The sequence below is a fragment of the Puma concolor genome, chromosome E1, assembly GCF_028749965.1.
Source record: "Puma concolor isolate L17-30 chromosome E1, mPumCon1.1.hap2, whole genome shotgun sequence".
In the NCBI taxonomy this organism is placed as follows: domain Eukaryota; kingdom Metazoa; phylum Chordata; class Mammalia; order Carnivora; family Felidae; genus Puma; species Puma concolor.
In genome coordinates this window covers 32,067,475-32,079,670 of record NC_141680.1, presented here as the reverse complement: position 1 = coordinate 32,079,670, position 12,196 = coordinate 32,067,475, and the positions used below count along the sequence as shown (strand labels likewise).

The 12,196-nt window shown below is 41.1% G+C and overlaps 1 long non-coding RNA gene across 1 annotated transcript; it reads right to left on the bottom strand.

Annotated features, from left to right (window-relative positions):
• Positions 1–516: 516 nt before the first annotated feature.
• On the bottom strand, positions 517–11,974 carry LOC147574250 (uncharacterized). Its single transcript, XR_015243718.1, has 2 exons — positions 11,760–11,974; positions 517–677 (listed from the first exon to the last, which is right to left on the bottom strand). It is a non-coding gene; the product is annotated as an uncharacterized LOC147574250 (long non-coding RNA).
• Between the last annotated feature and the right edge of the window lie 222 nt (positions 11,975–12,196).

Here is a 12,196-nt window from a genome sequence, read left to right as displayed (position 1 = left end):
CCTTAGGTGAAGCTGTCAGCACTCCTGCCCCAGTTCAGACCTCTCACTGTGATGATGCGTGTGCTCCTCCAGTTGCCATAGAAACCGGATCTTTCCTCCTGACTCTCATCCCCTTTGCTGTGTGTTTGGCTTCCCATTTTTTAATGAAATTAAGTATGCAGCGAAGTGTGCTTACTCTCTCCCACATGAACCTGCCCCTTCCAAATCAGAGCAGTTCAAGAATTGTCTTGTGAATCATGAGACAAATAGATGCTGTGAGAAGCCCTTGGTCTCCTCATTCCACTGTCCTGAGGCTGCTCCCCACTTGGCTTCAGTAGTTATGGTCTGATACCAGCAATCTCCAAGTTCAAATGCATGATCTAATTTTAGATTCTCAGAACAGGCACAGAAGAAAGTGGATTAATAAAATATAAGAAAGTAGGGAGAACATTCTGTTGACCCAAAGGGGGTATTTGTGATGTTCTATAATAATTAGGAAGACGACCCTAATTAGAGAAGAAGAAAAGCAGCCCTCCGTTGGTATCAAACTGAGTTTAATAGAGTGTTAACAAGGCCGCGGTATATACAAGATATCCCAACTATTCTGTCGACAAGAATTTGCATCTCTAGTTGTCTTCCCTGGTAGTATCCAGAGTCTTATTTCTCCATGTCTTCTGAAATGTTTATTAATGATTTTTCTGTAAAGAAGAGTAACACAAGATAGTTACTTGATTCTCTGCTGTTCTCAGTTATTAAGACTAAGGTAAGATTGTAGTATGTTATAAACAGTTAGTGAGCTATTTTCTTTCTCATTTCTAGGATGTTGGTAGTGAGGAGTGGTTTCTCTCTTTATAAACCAGTGTAGGTATGGAGGGAAGGACTGTTGTCTGTGGGGTGTCTTAACTAGGTTGTTCAGGGTCCCTGTCACCACTGTTTTTACTGATTAATAGCAACCTTTCTTCAAGATCCACTTGGAGCCAATTTTATTCCTCCAGCTGTTTATATCTCTTCATCTATGCCTTATCCAATGAATATACTCACATCCTCTCCCTCCTCTTAACTATTCTGTACTTTCTGAGACCATACCTTTCTAAGACCAACCTTAGAGGCAGGAAAATGTCTGGGAGTGTATGTTAGAGAAGGTAGATATTTTGAATGCCCCCAGGAGAGGGCCACTGTGTGTTGTGTCAGACACATTTTTTGTTTTATCCACTGAGTACCCATGCCCCTAGGAACCATGGTGCCCATTCCTACTGTCATTGAACACACCTGAAGTCTGTTGTTGACCAGCCCACATTCAGGATCTTGTGTCTAAATCACCTTGCCCTTGGCCTTTTAGTTCTAAGCATGTTACATGCAATAGGACAGGACACATTATTATCTAAAATCATTCTTCCATCCAAGTGCTCTGTGTCCCTGGAAAACTGATGAGTTTACTTCAAATTGTATAAAAATCCACTTCTAGTATCCTGACAGAAATTCCTTTGAGTTGGAGATTTGTTGAACTTAAAAGTCAAATGCTCATTTCTTTGTCGAGTGAACCTTTTTACTCACTTGCATGAATTCGAAAACCACTAATGCAGCCAGCCCCTATTTAGTTTGCACTGGAACCTAGAATCACATGCAAATACCAACTAAACCTTGTCTTCCAACAAAGATACATTAGCCTCAACCTGCATTAATCTGTCACTCAGTGTTGAGCATCAGCCATTGTAAGAGGTTAGATAGTTGATCTTGAGAAGCAGAACATTCCTGCAGAGCGGTTACTTTATATAACAGCTCGTAACCAGGAGCCTATCTTGTCTTGAATGTATCAACACTCAAAATGCAGAAACTTGACTTACAAAACTTTTTAGGGAAACATGACTATTTCTTTCTCTCTTTTTAAAATTTTTTTTTGAGGGGGGTGGAGAGAACTAGTGGGGGAAGGGCAGAAAGAGGGGGGACAGAGGATCGGAAGTGGATCCGTGCTAACAGCACAGGGCTGTGGGGTTTGAACTCACGAACTGTGAGACCACGACCTGAGCTGAAGTTGGACACTTAACCAGCTGAGCCACCCAGGCGCCCCAGAAACATGACTATTTCTAATCCACGAGTTTCACCTGGAAACTCCCTTGACCTTAAACCTGGTATGCAGAGTTATCAACAATGCAGACTTACCCACAATCTCTGGCCCAGAAGTTTCTATTTCAAAATCACAGGATGTGCCAGTCCCAAAAGCAGGAACACCCATCCGCCCCTACCATGTCCATTTCCATCACCCAATATCCAACTTTTTCAATGCATCCTGACCCTAACAGAGTTTAATCAGTGTATTTTTTCCTTTATCCCCAGCATTCACTAACTTGTATATCAGTCAGATGAGGCCAGATTATGACAAGGTGAAAAAAAAAAAAAAGTCCAAAATTTCAGTTGCCTAAAACAACAAAGGCTTCTTTTTAACACATGTGAAAGTCTATAATGGGTCCAGACAACTCTCTAGGGCTACTGTTATTCATGCAGCAGCCTAACAATCTAGTTTGAAGGAGTCTCTGCCACCTAATACCTGTATTGTTGGGAGACTTAGACTCTTCAGGTGACCTGGCAAGGAAGAACTCTCTAGAACAGAAGTTGGTAAACTTTTTCTTAAAGGGCCAGAAAGAAAATATTTTTGCTTTTTCGGACCTTGAAATCTCTGTCACAACTATGCAACTCTGTCTTTTATAGCATGAAAACAGCCATAGATAATATATTAAAAAATGAGTGTGGCTATGTTCAATAAAATTTAATTTACAAAAACAAGTAGTGGGTTGGATTTGGCTTATAGGCCATAGTTTGCTGCCTCCTGGTCTAGAATCTCTCACTGGCAATTAAGTGCTTTTACCTAGATATGACACATATCATTTTGCCCACATTTTATTTGCTAACGCAAGTCACGTGGTCATGCCTTCAAGAGCCAGGAAAGTGCAGTTTTCCCATCTTTTCAGAGGATAAATGGGAAAATATTTATGAGTGGTATTAATGTCTTCACATTATCCATGCAGTTTTACAAAGCTCAATTTTATAAAGCTCCTGAATGTGGGCTGGTCAATGACAGACTTCAGGTGTGTTCAATGACAGTAGGAATGGGCACCATGGTTCCTAGGGGCATGGGTTACTCGGTGGATAAAACAAAAAATGTGTCTGACACAACTCATGCAGTTTTATAAAGCTCAGGAATACTAGTAGTATGGTTTAAGGTCAGATATCTTGGGGTGCCTGGGTGGCTCAGTCAGTTGAGGATCTGACTTCAGCTCAGGTCATGATCTCGCAGTTTGTGGGTTTGAGCCCCACGTCGGGCTCTGTGCTGACGGCTTAGAGCCTGCTTCGGATTCTGTGTCTCCCTCCGTCTGCCTCTCCCTTGCTCGCTCGTGCTCTCTCTCTCTCTCTCTCTCAAGAATAAATAAACATTTTTAAAAAGTCAGATATCTTAAATTTGATGTTCAATCTGAAGTTACTTGGTAGTCCTGCATGACCAGGGCAAATAAGTTTAACTTCTTGGAGTGTCAGTATCTTCTCTGTAACATGAAGATGATAATTGCTGTGTCCTTAGAACTATTTTGGGATCAAATAGGATATTATACGACAAAGGATTTGGAAAACAAACATCAAGGATTCAAGCTGTTATTATTTCTTTTTATGCTCTTTGCTTCATTCCAGTTTCAGGCTGTTCTTCAACACAAAATTTAGACCCACCCACAAAGGCCTGGGCATTGGCACACTCTGAGTTCTAAGCTCTATGTCCAAAGTGATGGCCTCTTCCAAGAATTTTGCTTAGGCTCCAGAGCTGAAGTCAAAAATTCTTTTCTATTCTCTCCAGACTATAGCCCATAATATTGCACAGAGTGGGCCCAGTTAAAAACTGGCAGTGGAATGAATAATTGAGTTTAACAAGTAAATGAAGCAAAATTGCTTTTATGAGTTATGCAAATTTTTTTCTCCCTGCTTTTTTCCCTCTTGGTATCTGGGAGAGTCTCATTATCTCTTAAACAGTTCTCCTAAGCCACTTGAATCCTTGAGCATTTCTTAGTCCAGCATGGCATGCTTTAACTCTCCTCTGTTTTTAAGCCTCCAGGGTGGCTAGGAAAAGAGTGAGAAGCATGTGGGAACAGCTTCCAAGAAGCATTTGAAGGGAAGGAACTAATGTCAGTAAGCAGTTTCTCTATGCCAAGAGCATTACACACTCCCTTATTTTATCCTTGCAATAATACTGCATTGCAGGTTGTTTTATTTCCACCAAAGAAACTGAGACTCAAGGAGTTTAGGTAACATATACTAGGTATGTTAGGAGATGCAGCTAGGAAGATGCAGAGAGCCACAATTTGAGGCCTGGTCTGACTTCCAAGCCCCTCTTTCTTTCCCTGCTACCAGGCTGTGTCCTTCACAAAGCAACCCCATTCAAATGGATGTCAATAACCTTTCTTCCTTGCAGGGCAGTTCACTGAGCCCTCTGTCCCACTGGAGAAGGCTGGTAATATCCAAAGAAATTCAATACCTGAAGGACTTACCTGCCCCATCTTCTGTACCTAATGGAGACCCTTTCATACTTGCTCCTCTCTCCTATTCTCCATGTGGAATTCGGGCTCAATTTGCACATCCAAGGGTTGTAGTGGTGGCAAACCACCAAAAATATGTGAAATCTTAGGGGAAGGAGCATCAGTAAAAAGATAAGGAGACTCGGGATCTATTATGATAATAATAACGGTAATAATAATAATAAGAGCTGACATTTTATTACTCTTTGCTAACCACTTTTCCACATATTAATTCATGTAATCCTGACAACAATTCTGTGAAGTAAATACCACTAATATTTTAAAGCTTAGGCAGCCAGATATGATGCAACTTGTCCAAAGTTGCACAGCTAGTAAATGGAAGAGCTGGGATTTGAACCTAGAAAGGATGGTACCAAAGCCCAGTGTCTTAACCACTTTGCAAGTCATTTCAACCACCTGGCAGCTCTTAAAAGATGCTGGTCCTGGCTCTAACCCCTAGATATTCCAATGTATGTGGTAGGAGACAGGGTCAGGGCACGGGTATTTTTGTAAAGTACCAGAGAGTGAATCTAAAGAGAAGCCAGGGTTGAAATCCTGTGTGACGCAGTGATTCCATCTCCCTGAGAGTAAGCTTCTTCATCTGAATACAGGAGAGGTGGGATTTGGAACTGTGAGGATATATTGAACCATAATAGTAAATTAAGAGTCTTATTAGCATTTTGTGGGCAGCTTCCAGGGATACTAAATGTCAACTAATGCTAGGAACAGTATTGCCCAAGGAAGAATTTTGTTTGCTTTATTTTTTTTTCCCCCAAGAAAGAATTTTCTTGCCCAGATTACCAATAACATCCCACTGGTGTAAGGTGAAGGTACTCTTTGGCTCTCAAAATCTGTGCCTGTTTGGTTCTAAATTCTACCAAGTATCAAAGGGGGATGGGGTGTTTTCCCTCACTGCTGCACGGATTATTCTACTTTAAACTTTTTAACCACTAAGCAGTGAAGGAGACCCAGGCAAGTCTGAAGGCCAACTTCTTTCTGGCACAGTGCTTCCACGATTGGGAAAGTATGTCACTAGTCTGGGACTAAGGCTTTTCATTTACAAAATGTTTTTTTTTAATTTTTTTTAACGTTTATTTATTTTTGAGAGAGAGAGATAGAGCATGAATGGGGGAGGAGCAGAGAAAGGGAGACACAGAATCTGAAGCAGGCTCTAGGCTCTGAGCTGTCAGCACAGAGCCCCACACGGGGCTCGAACCCGCGGACCGCGAGATCATGACCTGACCCGAAGTCAGATGCTTAACCGACTGAGCCATCCAGGCGCCCCTACAAAACAGGTTTTAAAAAAATTTCAAAGGTCTAATCTAAGGATTAAATAAAATATCACATGAAAATCACCAGAACATAGAGGTGCTTGCCACATAATAAATATTTACAAACAGAGTACACATAGGAGATGAAATAATATCGTTTTCCTCATTGGGCTGATTAGAGAGGAGACTATGCTGATTTATATAAAGCATGACAAAAGTAGCAAATAATAAGTGTTCAGTATGCTGATCCTTTTTAATTGTGTGTTCATTACATTTTAAATTTTTTAGTGTATTTGTATTATTGCAAGAAAGAAGCTAAAGCATACAACATGTAAGAATCATAACTGTGATCCCGTATGTAATCCCATCCCCCAACACATATACTCTAGAAAGGAGACAGTCCCTAAGAGGATCTTTTGTTTGCAGGTAACGGGGAGGAATGTAGAGGTTTACTGGGGGAGTCCAGAGCCTAAATCACTTTACATTTGAAAACAGATGTAAATATTGGGGGGTATGAAAGAGGGAAGAGGCCAAGATAGAGCTGTTGTGAGGGAGCCTTGAGAGGACAGGCAAGGAATTAGGGCCCATCCTTACATTTGTCTTGCCATAAAATCCTGAGTAAAATATTCCATTTTTTTCTTAAGCCCTTATAGATTGGAATCTGTTACTTGAATTTGTTAAAGGAAGGTTCTGGGTCCTTCCCCAAAAAGTTAGTTTTGAGGCAAGAACAATGAATGACTGTTCATGGGTTTCTAACTCAAAAAATGTTAAAATTTCTGATTTATTCATCACCACATGGCTGGCGGGGGTTTGGATTGGTAAGAGTGTAGGTGCCCATCATTGAGGAACCAGTAAACCAGTGGGGAGGATGTTCATCTGGATACTATTTAGCAGGAAGAAGCAACAAACTAGGTTGTTTACCAGTTACAGCTAGAGAATATAAAAACAGAATGAGGCCATTAGCACAGTGCCATTTAAGTAAATGTAAAACATTCACACAATAACTCTATATTTTACAAGAGTACATAAAATTCAGAGATTCCTACCCAACACATTAGGGTGGTGGGATTGGACAGTACAATAGGATTAGAATGAAATGCAGTACGTGGGTGGGTAGATGGGTTGGTGGATGGATGGATGGATGGATGGATGGATGGATGGATGGATGGGTTAATTTGAAAATCAATCAAATAAGAATGTGAGTCTTTGAGTGAGCCAATGATCATGGAACTGGGGAAAATTATTAACTCAACTCTCTATACCAAACCACTTCACCTTTCAGAACATTCTTGGAACGACCCAGAAATTGGTAGTAGCAGCAAAATCAGTACTCTCCATGCTGCCTTGTCCAGGAAGCTTGCGAAATTAGTGCAAATGGGTAAACCATTCCTAGTGAATTTGAGAGCTAGTTTTACTGGTTTATAAAGTAAAACTATGGTTTCAAAGGCAATCTGAAAAGGCTACATAATGTATGATTCCAACTATATAAAACTCCAGGAAAGGCAAAACTATGGAGACAATATAAAGATCAGTGATTGCCAGGTCTCAGGGACAAGGAGTGAGGGATGAACAGGTAGAGCATAGGGGATTTTTAGAGCAGTGAAATTATTCTGTATGATACTGTAATTGGTGGACACACGTCATTATACGTTTGTCAAAACCCATAAAATGTACAACACAAAAAGTGAATTCTAATGTGAACTATGGATTTAGTTAATAGTAACATATCATTATTGGCTCATCAGTTGTAACAAATGCACCACACTAAAACAAAACAAGCAACAACAAAAATATTTCAATACAAGACATGTTGCCTAAGAACAGAAGAGCACAAGAAACAGAGAACTACATCAAACTGAGGCTAAAATGGCAATCATACTGGGAGAAGTTGATGTCATGTGCCTCCAGGCAGACCAGAACCATGTTCTGAACAGAACATGTTTTTCTCTATAGAAAAATGGGATAAATAGGAGCACTGCTAGAATAGCAGGTGCATAAACTAGAATTGGTTATGCAAAAGCTCTTATAGAGAGACATGTCTACTTTCCTTTGCATCCAGGAAAATAATTTTAGAAACTGTGGGATTCTGGGTTAGGAGGAAATGAGGTGTCCATTTTATTGGTTTATTGATTGATTTTTTTTTTCTGTGAATTTTCAAAACCAGAGGAAGCACATTGCAGACAGAGGCAGAAGTGACATAGTCCATGCATTATCAACTGCATCTTTTTCACTTTCCATGTGTGGATTTATTTCTCCTTCATTACAAGGGGAACCAAAAGGGCTAATTGATAAGGAATCATTTGAAAACAGTGTGAAAATATGCATGTGTATCTATTGGTTGGGGCAAATTGGAGGTAGAAATGGATCCTCCCATTAAGAAGAATTTGATATGAACTACCTTGACAGCTGGTAAAGGAAGTGGGTATAGAACAATGACCTAAAGGATTATCCTGAAACATTATCCAGGGCCACTAATTTCACCAGGGACTATCATAAAACACACTCATGTTGCAATCCTTTCCTCAAGCTCTTTGACAGAATAGAGTGTGTGGGGGCCATATGATGACACTTGAATATCGGTCAAAGAGAGCTAGGTTTCAGCACAACTCAGCAGTCTCTAATTTAGCACAGGACAAATGGCTCTCCCAACTGACCCATAGAGAAAGAAAACATAATGGAGAAAGGCTAGTGAAAGAGGGTTATGATGCAATAGAAAAAGGCTCATATTGGAGTCAAGTGTCATGGGCTCTAATACCAACTCAGTCACTTATAATTTATGTGGCTTTGGGCCAGTTAGTAACCCTAATGCGGTCTAAATTTCCTAATCAGTAAAATGGGAGTGGTCATATTTACCTTTCAGAGTTCTAAGTGCTCAAAACAATAAATATAAATTACAATGCCTGGCACATAGTCAGTATTCCATGATATAATTGTGGTCTGCATTTGAGGAAAATGCTCATCTCCCAACAGCAGTGCTACCAAAGGATTTATGTATGGGGAATTCTTCCCAAGTCCTCAAGAAGGAGAAGCATATCCCACATTACTGTTCCCCTCACCTCTTCTCAAAACACACAGGGTGGCAGTGGCTTCCATGTTTGCAGTGGAAGGTCAGTGTCTTAGCCCTTATCACCAATAATCTCCATCATCATCACCATTACAGCAGCAATAACAAAAGTGCCTCACATTTGTTTAATGTTTTCTTAAGTATTATCTCAGGCTCTCTGATTCTGTAATTTCCCTGCCTCCCTAAAGCATAGCACTCAGTGGCTGATATTGCTGCAGTTGGTGATTCAGTTCTTCCCTGCACCTGCATGTCTCTGTCTTGCTATGTAATATTAAATGCATTTCCCCACAGAAACAAAGGCTGAAAACTGTAATGTTAGTTCTAATGATGTGCTTACTTCTCTAGGGCCACTGTTTCTCAGTTCAGTCATATAAGAGCTGACCTGGGAAGCAAACCACCATCTTGTTTCTATAGGGGTGGAGTGCTATAAATACAATGCAAGGAGACTTTGGAACACACTCTGCAGGTCAGGGTCTCTGTCTTCAGACCAATTACTTTACCTTTGACAAAGACTGCATAAGTCAACAGGAATCCCTGATCTCTTTTGTTTGTGTCTGGGTAGGCTTCCAGCTAGTTACTAGGAGGCAAGGCACTTGGGTCTATAGCCTCTTTTTTTCCCCCCAGTATTGGGAAACTAAGTCTGGGCTTCCGCACTCATTCCACAGTTTGCTGCAAATGCTGTATACCTAGACTTTCTGTACATTTTTCTAAATTAATGCAAGTGGATCCCCCAGTAGAGCCCAGGGAAGTTATTTTAATAGAGTATGATGGAGTCTGCCAACATATTCATGTGACCACAGCTATAGATGCATCTAGAACAAGAAGAAAGGAGCCATCCAATCAGGAGGCAAAGTTGTGACTTTGCCTCTAGCCACTCTTTCTCTGTTGTAGTTGTATTTCCAGAGTCCTTGGTCCCTTACTCTAATACCTCTGTATTCTTCAATTTTTCTAACTAATATGAAATTAAGAAGGGATGACACAATTTTGGTCTTTAGGTGTCATCCTGCCATAGGGTCTCATTTTATCCTCACAACAATCTTGTGGGATAGGTGGTATTATTATTATTATTATTATTATTATTATTATCATTATTATTATACCAACTGTTCAGATAAAAACACTTAAAACAAGAGAGACTCAGGAACTTGGTCAAGGACACCCAGCTGGTAAGTGGCAGATTCAGAACCTGAATCCAGATTTATCAGACTTCAAAGCTCATATCTCTAATCAATATGCTATAATTATTCAGTGCTTTATTATTTTTTTTTCAACGTTTATTTATTTTTGGGACAGAGAGAGACAGAGCATGAACGGGGGAGGGGCAGCGAGAGAGGGAGACACAGAATCAGAAACAGGCTCCAGGCTCTGAGCCATCAGCCCAGAGCCTGACGCGGGGCTCGAACTCACGGGCCGCGAGATCGTGACCTGGCTGAAGTCGGACGCTTAACCGACTGCGCCACCCAGGCGCCCCTTTATTATTTTTAATGTACATCATTTTGAAAGTATAGGATTATTATTTGAAATGACTATCAGTCCTATGAATGAGATGGGACAGACACTAGTATCTCAATTTGGCAGGAGAGAACATGGAGATTTAGGTGGGTGAATGACCCCACCCGGGCCCCCAAGTGGCAGGTGGTAGTAAAGGGAATATGGACCTTGGAGTCAGACAGACCCGGATCTGGGGCTGCCCCTGACTCTGTGTATAGCTGTGGGAAAGTCACTTATGTTCTCACTTATGAAGTGCAGCTAATGGTATCTCCCTAAGAAGAGGTTTTCTATGAAATAGACAGTTTGGGAGCAATCTAACATAATGTTTAAAAATGTGCCCTATTGAGTCCAAATGCATGTTTTAAATGATTCTGTGACTTTGAGAAAGTTACTTAACCCAAGTGCTCTGTAAAAAGAGCACAATAATAGTACTTAATTTGTGGGGCCCTGGGAAGTTTAAGTGATACAATTCATGTAAAATAATTAGTAAAGAACAAGTGCCCAAAAAATATTAGCTGTTATCTGTAAACCAGTGCACAATGTGCCTAACACATAATAGACAATCAATAAATGTTAATCCTCTCCACCACCACGTGTTCCCTGCTCTAGAATGTGCAATGGTCCTCTCTAGCTCAGTGGAGGCCGCCCCACCCTCGTGACTTACACCTGCTTGAGCACAGGCCTTTGGGAACCAGGTAAATGAAGGCAAGAGATGCCATTTTCAAATTTAATAAACACTCAGCCACTCATGAGGCATCTCTCATTCCCACTGGCAGATTATAGACAGTCTTTTCTCAATTACCTGTGTCTAATTTTAATACAAGGCCAGCTTTGCTCACTTTGTTCTCTGCATTCACCCTCGGCCACCTCCTGAGCCCCAGGTGGGATCTACTCAGAGAGTGTAAGCCCGTATTAATATCATCCTGAGCAAAACATAATTAGAAAACTAAATCAGCAGCCACAAGAAGAGTGTAATGCTTTCCAAAGCCATATATCGGGTGAGTGGAATGTTGATGTTTATGCTGCTTTTCTTGACATTTTTGTTTGCTTTGGATTATTCACATCACTGCTCCCCTGTATGTATCCCTGCTATAAAAAAGTGAAGATGATTGGGCATTTATTTAGGCTCCAGTGCAGGAGTTGGCAAAGTAGGGCTGGCTTGCCCAGTCTAGCCCCCTTCTCATTTTTGTGCCAGTCTTCATTAGGACATGGCCACGCCCATTCTTTTACATATTATCCATGACTGCCTTTGAGCTACAATGGCAGATAAAGACCAGATGGCCCACAAAGCCTAAAACATTTACTCTCTGGCTCTTTATAGCTACAGTTTGCTGACACTTGTTCCAGTGTATCCATAAGCAAGACAGCTTTCAGAATAGCCCAGTAAGGGTCTTTTTCTACCTGAAACTGATAACCAGCAGCTGCCTCCAAGTTCAACAGGTGGCTCAGGCAGCACAAGAATGGGTGCTTGGGCTCAGGAAATAACCTGGCACATGATGAAGACACTAGGGGATCAGGGCTGCAGGAGGCATTCCTGGATCTCCCTGTGCTTATTGTCCCCAAGGGGTAGGAGACCAGGGAAGACCAGCTAGGTCCTGCATGCTCTGGAGGCTACCTTAGAACTGACCCCGTCCTTATTGTGGGAAAACTGCTATGTGGCTGGATGATCTCCGTGCTCACAGTGGCCAGAGTTCTATAACTCACAGCCTCAGGGGCCTACATTTAAAGACACACTTGGAGGTTCACATTATATCACCTGTAGATAACAAAGATGGAGGCTGATTGGCAATTACTAGTTAAGAAGTCCCTGGGACAGCTGCTAATAATGCAGATTCCTG